This window comes from Amblyomma mixtum, chromosome 3 (assembly GCF_055824585.1).
Source record: "Amblyomma mixtum isolate Tamu chromosome 3, ASM5582458v1, whole genome shotgun sequence".
NCBI classification, from domain to species: domain Eukaryota; kingdom Metazoa; phylum Arthropoda; class Arachnida; order Ixodida; family Ixodidae; genus Amblyomma; species Amblyomma mixtum.
The window spans coordinates 266,636,821-266,662,321 of record NC_143014.1 but is presented as its reverse complement, the minus strand read 5'-3'; the positions used below and the strand labels follow the sequence as shown (position 1 = coordinate 266,662,321).

Here is a 25,501-nt window from a genome sequence, read left to right as displayed (position 1 = left end):
ATGAGCATCCACTTCGTCACAACCACGTGGAAACTTAATATAATCGCCAGTCATTCCTTACTGGTGGTGTTTGAGAACTGGCTAGTGAACTGTGTATGTTGCTGCAAGGCGAGTGGAGCAACAGATATATCACCAGTGCATCTAACCGAGAGAGAATACTCTTAGTGGGAGCTGTGGCAATGGCATCGTGTGTACGGCGCTAAGTCTCGAGCTCTGCGTATGAGTTGTATCTCGAACAAAATTGTACAACACGGATCATGGAATTCGTAAATAGAAGTATTAGCCTCAGGATACCGCATGTCCACATCGTATGCAGGGGGGGGGGGGGGGGGCGGGAGAGGGAGGAGGCCCTATTTTTTTCTTTAGAATGTGAGTCGGCGGCAGTGCCGGTCCTAGCACGAGCAGCATGCCGGCCGCGCAATGCACTCTACAGCTCAACATCATTTCCTTACGTGCAAAGGCTGCCAAAGGCGTACGGACATGAAACCCCAATTGTGAATAAAATAAGGGACCGAATGTGGCATGGTTCGATTAAAAATTTCCCCAGCACAAGTGTTGTGACGGACTCTTTTCAACTCTGGTTCTGACCTAGATTACTTTTGAAAACAAGGCGATTCATCTTGTCGTTGCGCTGCTGCTGACTGTGGAAAATCATCGGCCCTCAAGTCCATTCATGCTCCGCTTCGATAACTTGTTCTGCGGAATAGTGAATGCACAAAAGCGATGGCTGAGCATGAATTATTCCGTTCCGCGCGAACAGAATATTCACCGCAAGTAAAAGAAAAGCCACTTTGGACAGTAAATTTGGCAGCCGCCAATACACAGCTTTCAATCATTCGTTTGAACGGCTGCACTTTTTTAAAGCATGACGACGAAAAAAATACTGCTGAAACGCGCCTTTTCTTCCTAATCAAAGAACAGTCTCATCTATTTTCGGAAAGCATTGAAGCTTCCATAGCGCCAATCACGCAAGAAGTATCGGAAAAAGATGAGTTATAACCAAAACCGATTCTTTCGACTTGCCTGCTTGAGATTGATATTAAGAGACTAACGAAAAGAAAAGTGCCGCATCCCAATCAGAATTCCCTAAGGGCGAGGTGGTAGGAAGTACATTTCGCGCAAGGTGCACATCTGTCGTACCGCGAATATTACGCCATAGCGCATGCAACTGGTTCGGTGGAAAAGTCGGCGGCGTAGTACGTAGTAGTCGGCACCGCGTGCCGGAAAGAATCAGGGGCTACGCAAGAAAAATAGTATGATATTAATTTGTGGTTCTAGTGATTGATGATTGATTGGTGTGTGATAGGAGGTTACGAGATATTTAAATCATTGTAAATAATTGTTAAATACAGAAATGAAAAAATATAAAAATTTAAAAAGGGGGCTAAAAGGTGTCGAAAGGCTCAGAATGAAAAGCCAGTGCTTGATGATGCTAATTAAGAATATTCAGTGTGTGTAACTGATAAATTAATTAATTGAAAGAATTGAAAAAATGAAAAATGTGTTCAAAGGTTTCCAATTGCTCAGAATGGAAAGCCTGACCCACAAAGCTATCGCATCATACATACCCTTAAGGAGGAGTTAAAGTGTCCTCTCCAATTTTTAGATTGGTTGATTCTTTCGTGCATTGCCCTCTGCATGATTATTCTTCGCCGTGGCGCCGCGGGTCTGATTCTACAAGGAAAAAAAAGAAAAGAACTACAAAGTGCTAGTATAATCACAGGAATACTCGCAAGCTACTAGGTTTTTGTTTAGTGTTCTGAACCTGAAGAAGCGTGCGCATAGAACGGACAATTATTTGGTAGGTAAGCCATGCGCATAGAAAGGACAATTATTTCGTAGGTAAGCCGATTGAATTAAAAAATATCAGGGTCCGTTGTGGCACTCAGTCTAGTACATCCTGTCACAGTGGCCATCGTGCATTGCTTATGGCAAACTCTCTCTGGTTATGTGTTGCTACATGAAAAAAAGTGTGCAATTTATCACTTTTTTCCCACGCACAAATCTTTACCGAAATATTTGCACAAATCTTTGCCTAAGCAAAGGTACGCACTTTATTAGGAATTATAGGAATTCTCGCCACTCGTGAAGGCGTGGCTTGCAAGTACCGATGCGGCTTCATGACTCAACCTACCGGCGTATTCATGCTTGCGTTCGTGGCGTGTTTTAACTAGGGTGCTTCTATCAGCTGGAAAAAAAATGGTGTTACGTAAAAGATTTGCGTGTGGGACCTTCACATCACTGCGTAGTCCCGGCTGTACGGAGCGGTCAGACTAGGGTTTACTAGGCTCTTTCGTAAGCGGTGGAAGATTTTCGTACGGGTATGAAAACTTTTTTGTAGCAGATATTTCTTTATTGAATATATGCTAGCTAGGATCGAGCAGTAAATTGCTTTCCGTTGATCTGTACCTATCCTGTGTCCGTCAGTATTTATATACTTTACTCAGAATTAATAGCCTCTTCTTCAGTCTTCTGGCATCATTAAGACCAGAGTTATTTGGCCAGTATCTCAGAGCACTGAACATGAGCCCCTCTATGCTGGGCTAAGAATGATCAGAATGATTTGACCCGACTTCTGCATTTTTTAATAGATCGCCCCTAGAGCGCCACCCCTATGCCCTAACCTTTCTCTTCCAAAATAAATGTTTTTACTTCTATAGAGCTCCGACAAGGGAGGTGGCAAGTTGTGTTCGCACTAAGCTAGTTTGCCTGTGCTTTTCTTACAATACACCTCTGACACCAAGCAGACTATGACTGGTGCATTAGGAAAATCGCATTCCAGTCAATATGCTTACTGGCAAGGTATTATGTTCAAGCATGATCAATCGGTGTTTCCCAAATTCCCAAAAGCACTCTACAGGTTGCGGCTGCAGATTTTCTGGAGGTTTCCTCGTCTCATTTTTTTTTCAACGCAGCGTAACAGGGCAATGGGCCAGTATAGTCCCACTTGTCGCGTACGGTTACCCGCAATGGCCGCGAATATAGGATCAGCCCAAACGCTCGTAATGTAACTATCCCTACAAGTGCCCATGGCTGGCTACGGAAGGGATTCTGGTATAAGTGCGTCCCTTGCGGGCGAAACCCTTAGAGGGTAGGAAAGCGTGTTGACCTGCCATGCTTTCGCTGGAGCCCGGATGTAGATGGGCATGCGGCATTGTTTTCAAGAACGCAACGTCATGTGGAGGTCGGGCTTTCCGATGACAGCACCGACGTGTGTGGATATTATGGCATGAATTTGATGCTCCAGGGAAGCATTTTGAAGCAACATTTGCTATTATTATTGCTCGGAAAGAAAGAAAATGTGCAGTAAGTACCTTATTTAGGGTGACCCTAGCCACGCAGTGAGGGAAAAGATAAAGAAAGAGATGAAAAGAAGCTTAAAAAGAGCCGCTGTATTGGAACTCCGTAATTTAGTTTCGACCACCTGGAGCTCCTTAACATGCTGCAGGGATTCTGGAGGAGGAAAGGCAGCGAGGCGGTTGCTCTCCTCCCCCTCCCCCCAGTACGTCTCTGGTACTGAAGATTTTGAAGATTTTGAAATACTCTCAGTTAATAACATGACTAGACAGGCAGACTGGCCTGTGAAGGCAAAGGTTGGGAGTATGCTCGTCGAGCTCAAAGTTGACACGGTGTCTCAGCCTAATCTGCTGCCGTTTTCCCTGTACGAGAAGATGCACCCCAGGCCGCCGTTAAAGCCCAGCAGTGCAGTGCTGCGATCTTACGGTGGTAACCAGATCAAGCACCTCGGAATGGTACGAAAAGAAGTGACCCTAGATGAGCGTACTTCCACACAGGAGTTTTTCATTGTTCGCAAGGGGGGCCAAGCAATCCTCGGTTTGCAAGCGTGCGAGGCCATTGGTCTGTTATCCCGACAAGTCCACACCGTATGCAAAGCAGTTTGGAAAAAGTTGTACACGAATTTCGCCACCTGTTTTCTGGTATAGGCTGTGTGCAGCGCCTCTACTGAATGGTTCTTCGTGACGGAGCATGCCCAGTCGTCCAGCCGGCGCGACCGGCTGGACGTGTACCACTGGCTCTGAAAGAGAAGCTACGAGAGGAGCTGGAGCGCATGAAGCGTGGAGGCACCATCGCCAGAGTAACCGAGCCCACACATTGGGGAAGCCCTCTCGTCATGGTACGCAAGAAGGACGGCAATATTAGTGTCTGCATGGACCCCAGGAAAATAAACGAAATAACACTACGAAATGCCTAGACGCGACGACATAGAGGCTGAACTTGCGGGAGCAAAGGTGTTCACGCTCTTAGACGCAAACTCGGGATTCCATCAAATTCCGCTTCACGAAGAAACCTCCACAATCTGCACGTTCGGAACACGTTTTGGCCGCTATCACTTCCTGCGATTGCCCTTCGGCAGCATCTCGTCGGCAACCGAAGTATTTCAAAAGACCTTAAACGAGGTCTTCGAGGCATTACCGGGAAGGAAAAAAATCGCTGTGCCTTAGCTTGGTTAAGCCCGGTAATTGCGAAAGCAATATCTGTACGTACAGCATGGTACAGCTGGTAGTGTAGCTGATGGTGGTGCTTGTGGTTAGAGTTGTGGTGATGCATCGGTTATATAATGCAATCCAATCCCATGCAATCCAATCCAATCTATTCCAATCCAATCCACTGCAATCCACTCCACTGTAATCTAATATAATGTAATCTAATATAATGTAATCTAATATAATGTAAGCTGATCTAATCTAACCCAATCCACTCGAATCCAAACCAATCTACTCGAATCGAATCCAATCCACTCAAATCCAATCCAGTCCACTCGAATCCAATCCAATCCGCTCGAATCCAATCCAATTCACTCTCATGCAATCCATTGTAATCTAATCTAATCTAATCTAATCCAATCCAGTCCAGTCCAATCTAATCTAATGCAATCTAATCGAATCTGATGCAATCAAGGTGAAATGAAGGTCAGTGGTGGTCACCGCCGCGGCACGATGGTGGTCACCGGCCGCGGCACGGCAACGGCGTGAAAGTGCAAGTAGTATTGCTTTCGCAATTAAAGTTTATGTCGATGACATACTAGTGTGGCGTGCCTCGAGACAAGGACACGACGATCGGTTGAGGTCTGTGCTGAAAGCTGCAGAACGAGCAGGACTAACTTTCAACCCGACCAAATGCGTCGTCGCGTGACTTCCTAGGCGACGTAATTTCAGCGGACGGCATCCGGCGCAGTCCTTCTCTGGTTCAATACATGCTGCAGATGCCAGATCTAAGCAATAACCTAGCCGCGCAAAGAATGCTCGGCGTAGTAAATTATTTTGGCAAGTTTATTCCAGCGCTGGCAGACAAAACAAAACTTTTGAGAAGCATTATCAAGAAATACGCAGTGTTTGAATGGACGCAAAATTACGTAGACGAGTGGCGTCAACTCTGACAGGCCTTGAGCAAACAACCGCTGCTATCAGTGTTCGATCCGACGAAGGAAACAAGTTTCATGTGGCGCGTCATGCGACGGAGTAGGTGCCGCACTTTTGCAGAACCACAACGGCACATGGAAACCAGTCGCGTACGCGTCAAGAACACTCTCGGTAGCAGAAAAACGCTACTCCCAAATAGAAAAAAATGGCTGAGGCTTAGCTAAGGAGATGCGAAGCATATTGATGGCTAGGCTTGGTAATACATGGCTTTCCTTGGTTGAATACTTGGTCATTTTAATACAACCACTGTGGGGGAAGACAACGGCATGGCTACAGCGGAACGCCGACTAACCCCGAGACGCGCGTTGGGTGAGCGCCTGGATTGCCACGGAAGCCGCGTCCGCCTGCCCGGTGGAGCGAGCGTTTCACCTACACCGAGTGTGAACGCGCGTTCGAAATGCACGGGAATGCCGCGCGAGGACATTCCGGCGTCTGTGCGATGGCATCATTCTCCCTCTCCCAGCGCGTGACGGCGATCTGTCGTGACGTCATCGTGCCACGTGGTTGGTCGCGTACAGCTCCGAGCGACGGCGCGAGGTGGGGGACCTGTTTCTCATCTGTCATGACGTCACCGTGTCACGTGGTGTGACGTCATCGTGTCACGTGGTTGGTCGCGTACAGCTCCGAGTGACGGCGCGAGGTGGGGGACCTGTTTCTCATTTGTCATGACGTCATCGTGTCACGTGGTTGGTCGCGTACAGCTCCAAGCGACGGCGCGAGGTGGGGGACCTGTTTCTCATCTGTCATGACGTCATCGTGTCACGTGGTGTGACGTCATCGTGTCACGTGGTTGGACACGTACAGCCACGGTAACGGCGTGGGGCATAGCTCTAGCACTATGCTTCGCATAAAAGAAACCCTGAACATAACGTACGGCTGTGAAAAATTCAACCACTTTGTCTACGGCCGAAAAGTGATCATCGAGACCGGCCATCGTCCTTTGATCGCTATCTATAAAAAAGCTATCGGCGCTATGCCACCGCGGCTGCAGCGCTTCTTCTTGAGATTGCTTAGATACGATTTCGACCTCCACTTCGTTCCAGGAAAGCAGCTCCTGCTCGCGGACATGCTGTCTCGAGCTTCTAGCAGTAGAGGAAGCGATTCTGTCAGCACCGATGACGTAGCGGTACAGGCCGTGAGTACGGTATCTTCCCTAATCAGTGCCTCAACATGTAAACGTCTCGCTACTGAAACTGCCAGCGATAGCTACCTGATAAACGAGCTGACAAACTTGAGAAAGAGTGATATTGAGCGTGGATTCTGCGTGCCTATCTTTGCGTGTTTATTGCCACGCACATTGTGACGATTGAGCGAGGTCTAAGAACGCGAGACTTATTTCACACAATTTGCGCAAGCCGAGCAAGCTCGCAAAGGCGAGACATCTGTCACATAAAGTGCGCAAGCCGCGTAAGGCTCGTACAGAAGGAGACATCCTCGCGTAATATGCGCAAGCCGGGTGGGGCTTCCAGAATGTCCGAGAGCCAAGGGTGAGTCCCAGAATGTTCAAGAGCCTTGTCTGGCTCACAGAGCACTAGACAGTGTCAAATGGAGTTACCATCGTGATACCGATAATACCTTGCATGGCTGCAAGGCTCCTGCATCACTGCTCAACACGTTACGCCAATGCCCTACCTTAAGGCCTCCTCATCTGTCTGTCACTGCCTCATTCAGCATGCATGTTGTGAGATAACAAGCTTTGCAGCAATGGTGCTTCGTGGGATGGCTCTCATGTGTGTAGCATGCTTGCAAAATGACATAGATAAGGTCACCTTAACTGGCTTTATTAATGCCACATCTCTCATGATGGCTGCCACACAGTGGCTAAACAATTTCTTCAGCTTCTCCAAGTCCAGCAGGTTGGCGTCTTGATCCAGGTTCTCACTATGCAGCACCTACAGAAAGGTAGCAGTATATGCAAAAAAATTCAGTTTATTTGTTTTCTGGAAATTCCAGAAAAGGGGACAAGTAGTTCTTCCATTAATGAACTAATGATGATTTCGAAAAGTATCAGGTTTGAAATACAGACATTGGAAAACCCGACTCAAGCACGCAGGCTGCTCAGCATCAAACCTGCACAAAATCAAATAACCATGTCAAACAGGCATTTTGAAGGCTTTTAAATGGCCATCAACTCATTGGCACTTGAATGCAGCTAAATGGGCATTTCCAATAGCCACAGAGTCCCTAGAACAGTGTGGACATCTATCAAGATTTTGAAGGCTTTTCAGTGGTAGAAATTTGCACTCAGACATGGAGCACTCGCAACTTACACTAAGGAATAAAATCAAAGCAATTTAATCGCTGAAAGAATACTCAACATGAAATGTACGACTTATTTCACTGAAAAAAAGAAGGCTGGCCACAAAACACTGCAGCAAGCGTATTATCACTGTTGCCAATAGCACAAAAACAATGAATACCACCTTTTCAAAACTGCGTGAGTGCTACAACAGCTTCCCAGCAAAATTATCAACTGTGACAGTGGTGCCACAGCAGTTTGATGCGAGATGATGAAATATCTCTACGGCGATCAAGTATTCTGTGTAGCAGCGGCATAACTCCCGAGTGGAAGTGCAAATCTCAAAGCTCAATCTCCCACCTTAACTGTTATCTTTAAATACATATTTAAATTCATTGCAGCGTGCTGCAGAAGTAGGTGGTCAGATCATTCGAGAGGATACCTGCTAGCTATCTCAGGAGACGAAAGACCTGATGAAGAAACGCCAAAGCATGAGGACGTCTAACTTCAGAGATAGAATAGGACTAGGAGAGCTATCGAAGTTATTTATAAGTGCAAGGTAGCCAACATAAGAAAGTTTAACATGGAGAAAACCTAGCATGCTCTAAAGCATGGAGGTAGCCTAAAATCAGTGAAGAGAAAACTAATCACTGGTAAAAACCAGATGTATGCGCTAAAAGGCAAAGAGGGCAATGTCATAAGCAATATGGATAAGATAAAGTAGCCGAAGAGTTCTACACAAATCTCTACAGTAGTGAATGTAATCAGAACGTTACAGAGAGAGGCAGTAGAGCACTGTAATGGGACACCCGCCAGTAACGAGGGAGGAAGTAAAGAAAGCCTCAGGAGCAATGCAAAGGGGTAAAGCAGCTGGTGAGGATCAGGTAACAGCAGATTTGTTGAAGGATGGAGGAGAGATTATGCTAGAGAAACTAGCCACCCTGCATACGCTTGCCTCGTGACCACGAGCGTATCAGGAGCTTGAAAGAATGCGAACATTATTTTAATTCATAAGAAAGAAGATGTCAAGGACTTGAAGATTTACAGACCGATCAGCTTACTATCCATTGTCTACAAGGTATTTACAAAGGTAATCACTAATAGACTCAGGACGACCTTCCAATTCAATCAATCCAATGATCAGGCAGGCTTTCATAAAGGATACTCAACAAGAGACCACATTCATGCAATCAATCAGGTGATAGAGAAATGGGCAGAATACAACCAACCCCAATATATAGCCTTCATTGACTACCAGACAGCAATTGACTCGGTGGAACCACAGCTGTCATGCAGGCATTATGGAATCAGGGTGTAGAAGAGTGTTATGTGAAACTATTGGAAGATATTTATAACGACTGCACACCTACCATAGTTCTCCATAAGGTCAGCAATAAAATTCCAATAAGGCAAGGTGTCAGGCAGGGAGACACGATTTCACTAATGCTATTCACCACCTGTTTACACGAGGTGTTCCGGGGCCTGAAATGGGAACAGTTGGGGAGAAGAGTTACTGGAGAATACCTAAGTAATTTGAGATTCCCTGATGGCATTGCCTGGCTAAGCCACTCAGGATATGAACCGCAAAGCATGATGAATGAGTTAGATAGGCAGAGCAGAATTGTGTGGCTAGAAATGAACATGCAGAACACCAAAGTAATGCTCAACAGTCTAGCAAGGGAACAGCAGTTCACAATTGGTAGCGAGGTGCTAGAAGTAGTAAGAGGATATGTATACTTAGTGCAGGTAGTGACCGCTGGTCCGGATCATGAGAGGGAAATAACTAGAAAAATAAGAACGGGGTGGAGCGCATATGGCAGGTTCTCTCCGATCGTGAAAGCCAGTTGCCAATATCCCCCAAGAGAAAAGTCTAACACAGCTGTATCTTACTGGTACTCACCTATGGGGCAGAAATGTGGAGGCTAACTATGAGGGTTCAGCTTAATTCAAGGACAACGCAGCGAGCTATTTAAAGAAAAATGATAGGTGTAACGTTAAGAGACCGGAAGCGGGCGGAGTGGGTGAGGGAAAAACGCGGGTTAATGAAATCCTATTTGAAATCAAGAGGAAGAAATGGGCTCGGGCAGGGAATGTAAGGCGAAGGCAAGACAACCGCTGGTCCTTGAGGGTAACAGAGTGGATTCCATGAGAAGGTAAATGTAGCAGGGGGCGGCAGAAAATTAGGTGGGCGGATGAGATTAAGAAGTTTGCGGGGATACGGTGGCCACAATTGGCAGAGGACAGGGTTAATTGGAGAGACATGGGAGAGGCTTTGCCCTGCAGTGGGTGTAGTCAGGCTGCTGCTGCTGCTGCTGCTGATGATGATGATGACAGCCTGAGCACACCTACAAAGTAAAACTGTGAACTCGACCCAGCAGCACTTTACTGTGTTGAAAGAGAACAGGTACAATTGAATTACTGCATTACCTTGTTATTATCATTAAAAAGTACAGGGCTCTAAGGACTTCCTAATTTACATCGAAACGAATGGGTTAAAGTGAACTTTCACGGATTACACTAACAGGCACTGAAAATCCAACACAGCTGCCCAAGAGAATATTAGGCAGCCGCGCTAGCCTTCTTTTGCGCTATGCTACCTGATACCAGATTAAAATTCGATAGCAATTTACTCATACTCTAGCACTGGGATACGTTATGCCCCAGACTGATGCAGCTGTCTTACTAAAGGCAGAGAAGCTTTCAGTGTGGGTCATGTGTGCTGTGGCGTGAACACATGCACAGGATCGCCTGCTACCATTCAAGTCCTTTGTGTACACAAATGCAGGTGCAATAGAAAACCCACATCACAAATTTGGCTAGTCTGGTCGGCCAAGCATGGGCCAGCTGATAGCACGAAGCAGCAGGTGCGACACATACCATCATCGTCAGCCTGACTAGGCCCACTGCAGGGCAAAGGACTCACCCATGTCTCCACATTAACCCTGTCCTTTGCTAGGTGTGGCCACCATATCCCCGCAAACTTCTAATCTCATCCGCCCATCTAACTTTCTGCCGCCCCCTGCTATGCTTGCATTCTTTTGGAATCCACTCCATTACCCTTAAGGACCAGTGGTTATGTTGTCTTCCCATTACAAGCCCCGCCCAGGCCCATTTCTTCCTCTTAATTTCAAGTAGCATGTCATTAACCCGCGTTTGTTCATTCACCCACTCCGCCCCCTTTTGGTCTCTTAATGTTAGACTTATCATTTTTCTTTCCATAGCTCACTTTGCTGTCCTTATCGTTTGGCACGTGTTTTTTTCTTTGTAATAAGGCATAAAGTATTATACATGGATTACCACATGGCATCCTCCTATGACCGCTAAATAATTTATAATCAAATTTCTTTCTCCTGCTGTATTTGTTTCGGTTTCGACAGCTGAATGATGGCTGTGACGTCAAAGCGAGCTAATTGGCCACGTGAGGCATGAAAAACTGCAATACAATTGGTACTTCTGGCTCTTAAGGAATGCTGGCGTCAGCGCTGTAGCGAATTAAAATGATGAAGCAGCGATTATAAGTGCAGTTTTTCCACGCCTGACGTGACCTATAACCTCTCTTTGATGTCATAGCCATAGTCAAATTGTTCACCGAAACAGGATGGCAGAAAAAGTTGATTATGAATTATTTAGCGGTCTCACGCGAATACTAGATGGTGATTCATGCATAGTAGTGTCTTCCGCATCATTATAGAGAAGAAAACATGCCACCAAGATTAGGTGTCTAAACTCTTTTAAGCTGAACTCTTTTAATTAGCCTCCCCGTTTCTGTCCCAAAAGTGAGAAACATGCAGGCTAAAGAAAAGATTTCGGCTTAAGTACCAAAGTGGCTCTCTCTAATCACACGATGAAGCGGAAAAACTCTCGACACTTGAACAGAGAACAAATAGGAATTCCAACAAAATTTTAGATTCTTGTAAGGCTATCAAGCATTTCTGAATATTGTAAACTGCACTTTCACACATACAGTACGCATGTATGCCAAGCTCACATTCAGTAGCCCTGTTTTCCGGCTGTAATTATCACGGTCTGAGCTCAGTGACAGATTTAAAACCAGCCAAAAGATGCAACACAGGAAAAGAGAAGAAAAGAGGTTGGACTATCAATTGAATTTTTTGTGAAGGAAAAGAAGGCTCGCATGAAGATGCGCCACACATGACCCACACCAGAGAAAGGCAGGACAACAAATAACTGTCACTGATATACAAGCACATCATCTAAAAGAGAAAATTCTTTCCGTTGAAGATTGACTAATGGCTTCGCTACTCATGCAGCCGTTGCCTTGGAGATATGCATCAAATACTTTACAGATTTGTTTACGACTTCTATACACCACTGAAGTGTCACAGAAATCAGGCGTACACACTGATGGGTCATCTTATGATTTACACTCACGACATTGGCACTGTAGTGCCACATTAGAAGCTGCCTTCCCCCTAACGAGTTAGTGCTCACTCAGGAACACATTAAAGACACCTGCACATATCCCTGAAGTAGTTTCTTGCACAAGCTAGCGGAATGTGGTAAACCACTTCCTGCAAGTCCTGAACCTAGTTTTATGGGATACCATACTGCTATCCCGGGTTTTAACAGCAGCGCAAAGGCCATCAACACAATGATTGGCGCAAAAATTACATTTAAAAATTTTCTCGACACTCGATTTGAACTCATGAAGTCTACACAAAGGACTCCATGATAACCGTTCTGAGGTGAATGGCAGTTCAGCCTAGCCTCTGGAATCTGTGCCAAAAAAAACGGAGTCAGCGCATCGCAATTTACTTCCGAAATCAGCCGGTGCTCATGACAATTGTATGTTTTGCTTTCTCTGGCTTATAAAGCTCCACTTTCAGAAAAAGTGTCGTCTTTGTGGTTAGGATGCGGAACTTCATCATCACAGGTCAACTTCAGCTTGCCATCAGTGTCCCTTTAATGCCTCAAAGTTGAACAATAGCTCAATTCATAGAGGAGGGCTGTGCATAGATTTCGACCACCAAAGATTCTTTAACATGCACTGACATTGCATAACACACAAGCAAATATGCATTTCGCCTTGACGAAACGAAGCCACCACAATTCAATCCCGCGTCTTTGGGCTCAGTAGCCGAACACCAATGCAGTAGGCCACAGCAGCAGGTGAAAAACAAAAGAGAGCCCTTAATAGGCAACCTAACTTGCCAAAATCAACATAACGAGGGGTCACACAAGTAGCAGTGGACTAGGAAAATAAAAGCTACTTGTGTCGGAAGATGTCTTCAGTGCTTACCTCAAAAGCCTGCTTGCTTGCTGGGCATCCTAGCACCAAGTGAAAGGCTGGCACAGCTATACTGGAGAGCTTGGAAGAGGCATTGCTGGTAAAGCTATGTGGAGCTTGCTGCAAGGTAAAAAGACACATTTAACAGCAGCACAGTGCAAAAAATGGACTAGAATCAAGCATGTAAGGCAAAATGCAAGGCACAAAAAGGAGCCGGTCGCAGAATGGAACACGACTGTTTAACCACATTTCGAAGTGGGCCAGGCAACAAGAAATTCATAACCACGGCAGTCATTCACAAGCTAGCCTCAGACGAGACATCACTTGCATATCGATATACAGCATCGTTTCTACAATACATGCCACCATTCAAAAGAACAGACCACAGCAGAACGATATTTTCAGTAGAAGGCTGGTTTGCTTCAAATTCTGCATGCGTACCTTAATTTGAAATCTGGCATGATTAGCACTGATTTCACATTCTCACAGGTATGATGAATTAATAGTGCCAATTGCAGAAAAACCACACTTTTTCCTTTAACATCAAATAAGGTATTGGAGAGGTATTTCAGCATATTTAAGTCAAAGTCAGATTTATTTGCGCCATTGGTTATAATCATGAAACAATCAAGTTTATTCTTCGTACATATTAAAGGCTAAATTACACTTAAATTTCACTGAAACTTCGGGATTTAAGGCAAATGAAGCTAGGGCACCTGTGTGCATTTTGCAGTTGTTTGTACCATTTCAGCTCCGAGCCAAAGTATGAAAAACGAATGCCAAAATACAGGCGAAAAACTTCAGAGCAATTTGTTTTTATCTCACCGTTCTGCTATTCAAGGCTCGACTACACTGGCTCGGCTATAAGTACGAACGCAGCTGGATCATACGGAGCTTCGTACCTTAAATACACAATTTATAAAAGTACAAGTGAAATACAAGTGAAAGAGGAGGAAGCTCAATCCTAACGCATACAGCTGAATCGCAGTCTACGTAGTTAAACTGCTCGAGCGCTGTTACTTCAATTACAGCGTAACATGCGGCGAGAATGTAAAGCCCAGGCCGAAGATCTATTGGCGGGCACATATTCCATTCTCGGCGAGAGATGAATGGCAGTACGGCGGCAGTACGGCGCCGATATCGTGCACCCCGCGATCGGATCAGCTGTGCATATTTGCATGGCATACTGACCATGACCGTGTGACCACTGACACTACACGCGCATTCATGCCCGTGCGCCGCCAGCAAACAACCTTTCAGCGCTGCGTGCTGCCGCGATAGGCACTGCGTCTTCGCGTCTCTGTACTAGCTGTGTTGACGTGGCCAGTTGTGCGCAAAGGCTTTGAAATAATGAACAGGTTCGAAGAAAATTAACTTACCCCAAGATTCGAGATGTCACCAGGGTAGTGGTCTCCCACCAGCTGCTCCGCCATGGAGGAAATGAGCCCCGCCGTCAGCATAGCGTTTCCAGTGAAGGCGCGCAAAGGACGACGCGCTATCCGTCGAGCCCGCTGACGCACGCTATAAACACAGGTTTACTCAGCACCTTACCACGTTTTCGTACATCGCACCAGCGAATTTCACTGCTGTCGGCACATCACATATCGGAAGAGTGACAAATGTTCATGCCAGCGATGGTTCATGCCCTCGGAACCACAAAGGAGGACCACGACAAACGTAGCAACGCTGACCGCGATGCTGTCCCTCCCCAGACGCTGCGTTCGTTGGCTAGCGCTTCGGCCAGTTCCGGCTTCCTTCGGCCCGTTTAGAAAGGCATCGCCTCCAGGCATTCCTCCAGGTCGTCTCTTTCGGGCTCTATGCTTTTGGGCAGTGCGATAGCAAAGGACTAAAACCAAATGAAACTTTCGTTACAAAAATAATTCAGTTCTTGTGCACATATTAGCATTAAAAACTTGAGAAATTTGTGACGCGTGGACGCATGAATATGCGTGTCGGTACATGCGTGCGTGCCTGCGTGCGTGAGTGGGCATGGTATAGCATAGAGTAATATAGAAGTAAAGAGCGGACACTCCCGTAGGCCCCAGCGGCCGACTTTTGTGCACAGCGCACCTAGCGGACCCGGGGAAACGCACTGGCCTCAGAGATGATAGGAAAAACAATCTTGGAAGCTCTACTTTCACTGCGTCTTGTGCGTTCTCCACTCTCGCGGAGGAGGCGGTGTCACCTTGCCCAGCTGAGCAGCCGGCCACCAGCGTGACGATTACGGAGCACGCAACTATTATCCAGGTTTCGACGTGCAACGCTCGTCAAAAGCGTTTGGCTTTGATCGCTTGCCTGGACGCCGCGGCGAACACGTCACCCACAAGCCGCAAAGGCGTTATGCCACGCATCGCGTGCGCTTGACAAGCGGCAGTGAACCTACTACGTGCATTCTGTCAGGGTGACAATGAGCGCATCAGTCACTCCGCAGAAGGAAGCCAAGACATGCCAAGACCATACTCTTTTTCTTTTTCTTTATTTGCACGTTCAGTGCCATCTGGCGGAAACGGGGAAGCGCCGAACTCGGCCGCGAAAGGGCCCGAGTGTCCGCTCTTTACTTTTATGTTACTCTATGGGTATAGCGCGTCAAATCCAAAGCCTATCCGACATGCTGCATGGTTTCTGAGATCACCGCCGTGAGCTTCGCTTGTTTTCTCGTGCTGCTGCTGGGCGGTCTTGCGCACCGCTGTTACTGTGCTGGAATCGCAAAAGAAGAAGGATTACCGGTGTGTGCTGCCGGTGGGCGCGCTCTCATCCAAGAGTAGTAGCAGCTCCCAATTAAGCGATCCGTCGGGGCATATGTGTTATGGATGTCTGGTCGACAACGATAATGAGGTCAGCAGTGCGGTGCCGTCGTTTGATGAGTCGAACCTTTCGGCCTATTGCACTGCTAACTTCGTTGCAAAAATGCCTGGCTCATAAGCAGCGACAGTGGCCATTGTTTCTGTGGTGTGTTTCGAGTACAAGACGGCGTCCTTCTGCAGTGTGGCTTCCTTGGAAACTTAGTCGGCGGTGTGCCTGCAACGCCTGTCGCTGTCAGCTCAAACTGACCGCCTGCGAGCGCTGCCATCTTTTGCGATGTGAACGGTGACGGGACACTTACTGCCTGTGGCCGGAGCTTATAGCAAAACCGAAGAGTGTTTTGTGTCAAGGTTTGACGAAGTGCGTGTGTCAGTCTGGACCCTTAGCAAGTCATACGAGATGCGACATGCAAAAGTGGTCCACCAGTCGCTTCAGCAGAAAGGAGTGCGGATGTTTTTTACGTTACTTCAATCGAGAACTGCCCATGCAAATATTTCAACTCGTCTCTTGCCTAAACAGCATAGTAAAGAAGCTAAAGCAACAAAACTGCTGTTTCCATGCTGTATATTGATTCCGCACTCGTGCTAGAGGTGGGAAATATGTAGCAGTTATTGGCGGAGTTACAGCCTATGAAGCACGTGCAGCTTCATGTAATTGCAGGTTAGGATATGCGCCTTACTTGGTATTGACTTTGTGACCAGACATAGCCATCTGTCAACTAAAAGAAATTTTCTTGCTATAGAATTCTGCAGCATTATGTACGCTTCTGGACACTGAATACCGGGGGCGTCACTTCTCTTGAAAGCACTCAGATTTGTGTACTTATCAGTACGTTTGAGATGAGAAAATTTTATCAGCTTTTTTTCTTTATTTTATAATTAGCTACACAGCATGTTGCAAAAAAACTGTTTTAAGGAAAAGTATTTCAGTTTAGAGTAGAACAGTTCAACAAAGTTGTTTTGGGCATTCTGGTAACTTCAAGATGGTATCTGATGGTTGCATACAGACGCGCAAGTCAAACCTCAAAGGGCATCAAACTTAACAGTACCGCTGAGCTTATCTTTTCGTGCTTTTTATGTGTGTGTAGATCACCTGGGGAAGTTCAGTATTGGATGTTGGATTTCATAGTTCTGCTACAACTTTTATCTTCCTTTCTACACATGAAACATGACTGAACTTGATTACATTCCCCAAGCAAATACCTGACGCCTTACAAGCGTTCCTTACTGTGCACAGTTGTCCCAGTGCATTATATCCACTCATGTGCAGCACACTGTTGTGTTGCTCTTGGTCTCCGAATGTGACTATCAGCAATATGATGGAATCATAGTCCATCCAGATGGTCTTTGTGGTAGTGCAAATTTCAAAACAGATTGAAGAAGAAAGAAGAGTGTGATACTTGCTCATGCATCATGCAATGCTGGTGCTAATAAGGCAACATGTGTGGTATATATTGTCACGGACGCAGGTAGGACGTTCTATCTCTGGCAGAACAGTACCTGGCGAGCACACTGGGCAGAGCGCAGCCGGCAGGCACTAGCACCGAGCAGAAGAGGACGAAGTCCGGCGCGCGACAAAGGTCGAAGACAGACCGCACGGGGGCGCCGGTAGAGTGATGGCTAAACTAAGTGCGGCATTGCCCCTCCCCTCTGGAAAGGCATCGATTCGATGCCTGAAAGTGAGGGGGAGCCACGTGTGGGTGTTAACAGAATCCCAGGCACCGTACGTGGTGAGAGGTGTCCTAGCGGGCATGGTATGGCTTGAGTCTTGCGACGTGCACAATTTCGGATGTCGGCGGGCGTCTGGAAGAACGAACTCTCCCTTGCGGGCGCACTTCATACGTAACGTCGCTGAGTTTGCGGAGGACCTCGTAGGGGCCGAAGTAACGGCGCAAAAGCTTCTCGAAGCGACCGCGCAGACGGATGGGGCTCCAAACCCACACTTGATCGCCAGGCTGGAAAATGACTTCGCGGTGACGCAGGTTATAGCGGTGAGCATCGACTTCTTGCCGCACGCAGGTTCGTTGCCGAGCCAGCCGGCGGGCAGCCTCTGCATGGCGAGCGAATGAATCAGCGTCGGCAACGGATGGGCGTGCAATATCGGGCAACAACATCGTGTCCAACATAGTCACGACTTCACGACCGTGTACCAAACGAAATGGGGTTAACCCCGTCGTCTCTTGAAGGGCAGTATTGTAGGCAAAGGTGACGTACGGAAGGATTTCGTCCCAGTTCTTATGGTCATCATCGACGTACATAGAAATCATATCAGCGATAGTCTTATTGAGGCGCTCGGTTAGGCCATTGGTTTGAGGATGGTAAGCTGTGGTCTTACGATGACTTGTGCCACTGAGCCGCATAACTTCCTGAGTAAGCGTGGACGTGAACGCTGTGCCTCGGTCAGTTAAAACAACATAAGGGGCGCCATGGCGGAGGACTATGCTGATGATGAAAAAGTCAGCAATTTCAGCAGCAGTGCCGCGGGGAAGGGCTTTCGTCTCACAATACCGGGTGAGGTAGTCGGTGGCAACCACAATATACCGGTTACCCAATGATGACGTGGGAAATGGGCCCAGTAAGTCCATTCCGACTTGGTGGAAAGGAATTCTCGGCGGAGCAATGGGTTGGAGCAAGCCAGCCGGCTTGAAAGGTGGTTTCTTCCGACGTTGACACTCTCGGCAAGTGCGTACATAACGCTTGACAGCCGCAGAAAGCCTGGGCCAGTAATACCGGTGACGAACTCGTGCCATCGTTCGAGAAAATCCGAGGTGGCCGGAAGGAAGCTCGTCGTGGCATGCCTGCAAAACGTCAGTGCGGAGCGCCGTTGGAACCACGAGCAGGTAACCAGAGTCCGTCGGGCCGTAATTTCGTTTGTAGAGGACGCCATCTCGCAAGCAAAACGACGACAAGCCACGCACGAATAGACGAGGCGGTAACGAGGCGGTACCCTCAAGATAATCGATGAGTGGCCGCAATTCCGTGTCGTCCCTCTGTTGTTGAGCGAGGGCGGACGTGGTCAGAGCACCAATAAAGAGAGGGTCATCTTCGAGGTCATCAGAGCTGGACGGGATAGGAGCACGGGACAAGCAGTCTGCATCGCTGTGTTTGTTTCCCGACTTGTAGACAACTGTTACATCAAATTCTTGCAAGCGAAGGCTCCAACGAGCTAGCCGGCCCGAGGGGTCTTTAAGATTCGCGAGCCAACACAGTGAGTGGTGGTCACTCACGACCCGAAACGGGCGACCATACAAGTAGGGCCGGAACTTCGTTATCGCCCACACAACAGCTAGGCACTCCTTTTCAGTGGTTGAGTAATTGGCCTCGGACCGAGACAGCGTGCGGCTGCCGTAAGCAATCACGCGCTCAACACCATCTTGCCACTGGACGAGGACAGCACCGAGGCCAATGTTGCTGGCATCGGTGTGAAGTTCTGTATCCGCCTCCTCGTCGAAATGGGCAAGAATGGGCGTTGTTTGTAGGCGTTTGCGGAGCTTTTCGAAGGCGTCCTGCTGTTCCTGTGCCCAGACGAAAGGCTGATCGTCTTTTGTCAGCCGTGTGAGAGGCTCAGCCAGCCTGGAGAAGTCTTGCACGAATCGTCTGTAATATGCGCAGAGGCCAAGAAACCGGCGCACAGCTCGCTTATCAGTGGGAGTCGGGAACGCAGCTACAGCGGCCGTCTTGTCGGGGTCGGGGCTGACACCCTCAGGTGTCACAACATGGCCCAAAAACTTCAGCCGTTGGTACGCGAAGTGGCATTTTTCGGGTTTTAGAGATAGACCGGCTGATCGGATGGCCGTCAATACTGCACTCAAGCGTTTGAGATGTTCTTCGTAGGTCGCAGCGAAAATAACCACATCATCAAGATAGACGAGACACGACTGCCATTTGAGGCCAACCAGGACAGTGTCCATCATTCTTTGAAAGGTGGCAGGAGCGGTACACAGGCCAAAGGGGAGCACCTTGAACTCGTACAAGCCGTCGGGGGTTATGAACGCGGTCTTTTCACGGTCCCGTTCATCGACTTCGATCTGCCAGTACCCACTGCGTAGATCAAGAGAGGAAAAGTATCGGGCATGACGCAGGCGATCGAACGAGTCATCAATTCGGGGCAACGGATAAACGTCCTTTTTAGTAATCTTGTTGAGGCGACGATAGTCGACGCAGAATCGGGCTTGTTGACGGCTGGATAACCTCGTCGCGGAGCATTTCCTCAACCTGCCTCCGAATCACCTCCCGTTCTTTCGCAGACACTCGATAGGGGTGGTGTTGTATAGGCCTCTCGCCTTCATCCACTACAATGCGGTGTTTAGCGACCGATGTTTGCCGAACTTTAGAAGTGGTCGCAAAGCAGTCACGAAAAGAGTCGAGGATCATGTGGAGGCGGTGTTTCTGATCGGCGGTTAGGTCGGGGTTCACGTCAGTCCTAACGGGGGCGTCAGAGGTCGATGCATGGGTATCGTTGAGGGACAAGGCGCAGTGGGAGACTGAGTCACTAATTTCATCGAAATAGGCTATGGCGGTTGCTTGCGGCAAGTGGCGGTATTCGGCGCTAAAGTTCGTAACAAAAAGCTGCGTTCGCAGTCCGCGGAGGGAAGTAACACCCCGCGCAACGCAGACTTGTTGATTCAGCAGTAACGACAGGTTGCCTTCCGCAACCCCGTGAGGAGTGCGTGGGTTGGAGCACTCCACCGTAATAAACAAACTGGAGCGTGGTGGTAGCGTGACATTGTCATCACACACGCGAAAAACAGGCCTGTCGGGCTCGCTGCTGTCGGCTAGGGCACACTGAGGTGAGAACGTCACGACAAGTTCGCGGAGGTTGATTATCGCACCGTGTTCCCGAAGAAAATCTAACCCGATGATGAGGTTCTTCGAGCAATGAGCCAACACAGCGAAGCAGGCAGTGAAGGTAACACCACGAATCTCCATTCTAGCGGTGCAGACGCCAAGCGGTGTCACCAGATGGCCTCCAGCTGTCCGGATGTGCGTTCCAGGCCAAGGTGTCAGTACTTTCCTCAGGACAAGCGTCAGACCACGACTCATGACGGAGAAATCGGCGCCGGTATCTACGAGAGCAGTCACGCGGCGGCCATCAACGATGAACGGGATTTCAGCCGAAGCTTGGTCACCTTCAGAAAAACGCTGTGTGAGGGAGGTCGGACTAGGGGATCGTTCTCGCGGTCGGGTTGGGGCGTCAAGCGGAGGCGTCTCCGTTCGTCGAAAAGTCGTCGGACTTAAGGGTCGTTCAGATTGTCCAATTGAGGTGTCAAGCGAAGGCGTCTCTGGGCGTCGAAAGGTCGTCGCGGCGTGGGGTCGGAGGTCGGGTCGCATGCTAACGTCGGTGAGCGGAGGATGTTCGTCATTATGTCCGGTGACGGCGGCCCTACCTCCGGGGGTCGCCGTCCTCAGTTTTCCCGGCGCGGGCTGGAGGACTGCCGGACGTAGGACTGGCGGGCTGGTGAAGAAAACCGTCGAGGCGACGGTGACCTGGACTGACGTTGGGCAGTGGGTGCAGGTGGGACGTTGGCCGCTAGGTACTGATCGATCTCGCGGGGTCGTTCACCTTAGCGTGGCAGGGGTGCATCGGGCGAAAAGCCGCGCAGTCCAATCCGGCGGTACGGGCAGTGACGACGGATGTGGCCTGCTTCGCCGCAGTGGAAGCACAGGGGCCTGTTGTTCGGCGTTCGCCACATGTTTGCCTTCGTGACGGGTGGGCGGTCGGCTGGCAGCGCTGTCGTATACGGGAATCGGTCGGACGGCGCGGTAGGGGCTGGAGAGTAGAACGCCGGCGGTGGTGGCGCAGGGCTTCGCAATGCCTCGCTGTATGTCATCACATAGGGCGCTGGTGGTTGCGGAGGTGGAGTGGGCTGCACCGTGCGGCATATCTCGTCACGGACAGCCTCCGAGATGGCGGTGACACTAGGAGGCTGCTCCACAGAGCGAAGCTTCTGCAGCTCTTCGCGAACGATGCTCCTGATGAGCTCTCGGAGGGAGGTGTTCTCATCCCCGGGCCTCGGCATGTGGCACTCCACAGCAGTGATGTTTGACGGACGGCCGTAGTGCGCAAACCGCTGCTGCAGGGCGCGCTCCTTGCCTGCCGCTTCCTTTGCAAAATCGGCGACTGTAGCCGGAGGATCGCGCACGAGCCCAGCGAACAATTGCTCCTTCACGCCCCGCATCAAATGGCGCACCTTCTTGGCTTCCGACATCGAAGGATCAGCGCGGTTGAAAAGCCGGGTCATATCCTCCACGAACATCGCCACGCTCTCGTTTGGCTGCTGCGCTCGCGATTGCAGGGCCAATTCAGCACGCTCCCTCCGTTCGTTGCTGCTGAACGTATCCAGCAACTGGCGCCGGAAGTCTTGCCAGGTGTGGATGGCGGACTCGTGGTTTTCGAACCACGTCTTAGCGGCGTCCTGGAGGGCAAAGTAGACGTTGCGAAGCTTGCGGTCCTCGTCCCACAGATTAAATTCAGAGACCCTGTCATACCCGTCCAACCAGTCCTCCACATCTTCAAACTTGTCACCATGAAACGACGCGGGCGTACGAGGCGAATGAAGAAGCAGCGGTGGCGAACTCACAGTTTGCTGGAAGGTCTGGCTGGCCACCGTAGAGGTCATCTTGCGGGATGGCGCGGTGAGGGGATTGTACTCGGGGGCTAAGCCTTTCAAGCGGCGGCTTAACTAGTGGACAGATGTCGTGTCCAGGGGGTGTGGCTGAGCGCTGGAGGTTCCTGGGACCTCTTCGTGCATAGATCGTACCCAGAAGCTGCACCAAAAATGTCACGGACGCCGGTAGGACGTTCTATCTCTGGCAGAACAGTACCTGGCGAGCACACTGGGCAGAGCGCAGCCGGCAGGCACTAGCACCGAGCAGAAGAGGACGAAGTCCGGCGCGCGACAAAGGTCGAAGACAAACCGCACGGGGGCGCCGGTAGAGTGATGGCTAAACTAAGTGCGGCAATATACTTCGCACATTTGAGATTCATTGGATTTGTTCTGGAGCCATACTGGGAATTAATTAATCGATCTGTGATTTGTCACTGAAATTGAGAGAGGGCACTAATTTCTGAACTTTTGACACCAACTGTGAATTCAAAACTGTCTTTTCATGTAGGCTTACATGGCCTTTTTACGTGTATGTAAATTTATGCTAATGACTTTGGAAATTGCTTTGGAAATGGTTTTGGAAATTGCCTCGTAACATTCCTGTTACAGCTCACAATTCGCTTTCTGCACGTCATGTTTGATTGAACCTGATTATATCCCGAAGCTTGTTTGTTGCACCTAACAAACACTGTTGCCCTTTCAGAGTTATTCCATTGATTGACTCCTTTCGAGTGCAAGCAACAAATGGTTGTGTTGCTTCTTATTTCGAAATATGGCTGTCTGCATGACGGGCAACAACATAAGTGCTCTGGATGGCTTTCATCATGCATCTATAAGATATCTGTAACTTTCAGAATTGGTTAAAGGAAGAACTGAAGGATGCTGTAAGAGTCATTAGCAGCTTGTTTTTTTACATTATTTTACAGCCGCCGCGGTGGCTCAGCGGCTATGGTGCTCGGCTGCTGACCCAAAAGACGCGGGTTTGATCCCGGCCGCGGCGGCTAGAATTTCTTTGGAGGAGAAATTCTAGAGGCCCGTGTACTGTGCGATGTCAGTGCACGTTAAAGAACCCCAGGTGGTCGAAATTTCCGGAGCCCTTCACTACGGCGTCTCTCATAGCCTTAGTCGCTTTGGGACGTTAAACCCCATAAACCAAACCAAACCACATTATTTTACAATGAACTTGCAATGTTGACAAGTTCTTGCTCAGTGTGCATGTTGTCATGTACAGGTCCCTGCAGTATCGAAGGGAACCAGTTTGCACTAAAAGATAATTTTTTGGTTATTTGTTTGCTGAAGTTGAAAATGATTAATGGGTACTTACGCCAAGACGAAAATTATAAAACAGCAAAACGTGAGCTTATTGCTCATTATTGAGAAGTAATCATTAACTGAATGCTGGAACTTTGTTTGCTTTCACCCTAAATGGGCCTTTACAGTCTCGACAAGTTGCTACTAAGCAAGCAAACGCACACATGGCCACACGCAGCCTCACTGAGCTTGCTGAGTATGCACATAAGCACGCACAGCTTCGGCAAGCCCCCTCGCAGCACGCAGATGTCCACGTACAGAGAGTTGTCCACGAGAGTCCACGATTTTTTACACGCAAAGAGTGTGCGTGGACGTCTATCAGCTCACAGTACGCGCATATGTACACACAGGACGCACAGAATGCGTACAGGTAACGCACAATTTCTGCGCATTCGTGTGCAAAATGAACGTGACGTACAAAAATCACTGTTCTCGTGTAAACTCACGCAGAGTTTTTTCAATAGGGAGGTCCACTGAAACCCTTCGTTTTCGAGATTTCCCACGTCAAAGATGTTCTGCTCAAGGGATTCAAAGTCATTATTCCAAGTAGCATGATGCGAGAGATTTTGCAACGGATTCACCAAGGTCACCAAGGTGTCAACAAATGTAAGGCAAGGGAACGACATCTCGTCTTCTGGCCTGGCAAGAACTCTCAAATTGAGGCGCTAGCTCAAAATTGCGCAATATGCAAAAAATGCGCCTACAGTCAGCCAAAAGAACACCTCATGATGAGCCTTGTTCCTGACCAGCCTTGGTACCGTGTGGGAATCGATGTTTTTCGCTACGGTGGAAAGTCCTGCCTGTGGGTTTACGACTCTATCAAACTTCCCAGAAGTGGAATGCCTCCGCAACACTTCAGCCAGGAGCGTCGTTGATGCAAGTAACGCCATTTTCGCTCGTTACGGCATACCCATGGAAGTTATTTCCGAGAACGGTCCCCAGTTTTCAAGCAGGGAATTTGCAGCAGTTTCACGCGCATAATATTTCAAGCATGTCACCTCTAGTCCAGGATTCCCACGCTCAAACGGGCTAGCCAAAAAAGGTGTTCAGGTGGTAAAGAGGCTGCTCAAGAAAACTACCGACGCGAAGCAGGATTTCTGGCTGGCACTTTTGGCTTACAGGACTTCTCCTTTGGAGGATGGACGGACACCGGCAGAGATCCTCCACGGCCGCAGACTACGGAAACTCTGCCCGACTACCGATCTGGGCCAGCCCACAAAGCCGTCAAGCATCCACAGCTTCAGTCCCCAGCGCGGCCGCCGCCGGCGCTCATCGAAGGAGACATCGTGAGAGTCCAAAGCGGTACATGGTCCACTAAAGAACAAGTCCTCGAACCGTCAACGTACCCCAGGTCCTACCATGTGATGACGGAGGAAGCCGCGTACCCTTTGGCGCAATCGTAAACACCTGCTGCCGACGGGAGAAGCCTTCCGACTTGACTTCAGTCACGTCAACGATGTGGGGGAACCGGAGTGCGTGAGTGCAAGTGCGGCCGTCAATGACGCAGCTAACAGCACAGCAGCAGCCCCTGCCCTGCCGCACAGTGTGCCTCCAACCCCAGCCCCACGGAGGTCGCAACGACAGACATGAGCACCACGAACACTAGAATACGACGAGAACTTTGATCAGATTTCTTGAGTTCGCTGTGCTCATCTTTCATGTGTTACTTTCTGTTACAAGCTGTAACTTCGCAAATCTTTGTCATGGTCCATTTGTAAATAACTTCGCAGTTTACTTTATTTTTCTCACTGCAACAAAAGAGGATATATCGTATCGCGCCTGGCCTCGAGCGACAGTCTTGATAAGACGAAGGGGGATAGCCCCATTTCACTGCATAAAAGCGAGCGCGCGAT

The 25,501-nt window shown here is 48.8% G+C and overlaps 1 pseudogene; it reads left to right on the top strand.

Moving 5' to 3' along the window:
• Positions 1–25,238, top strand: LOC149354654 (uncharacterized; annotated as a pseudogene).
• The last annotated feature ends 263 nt before the right edge of the window (positions 25,239–25,501 follow it).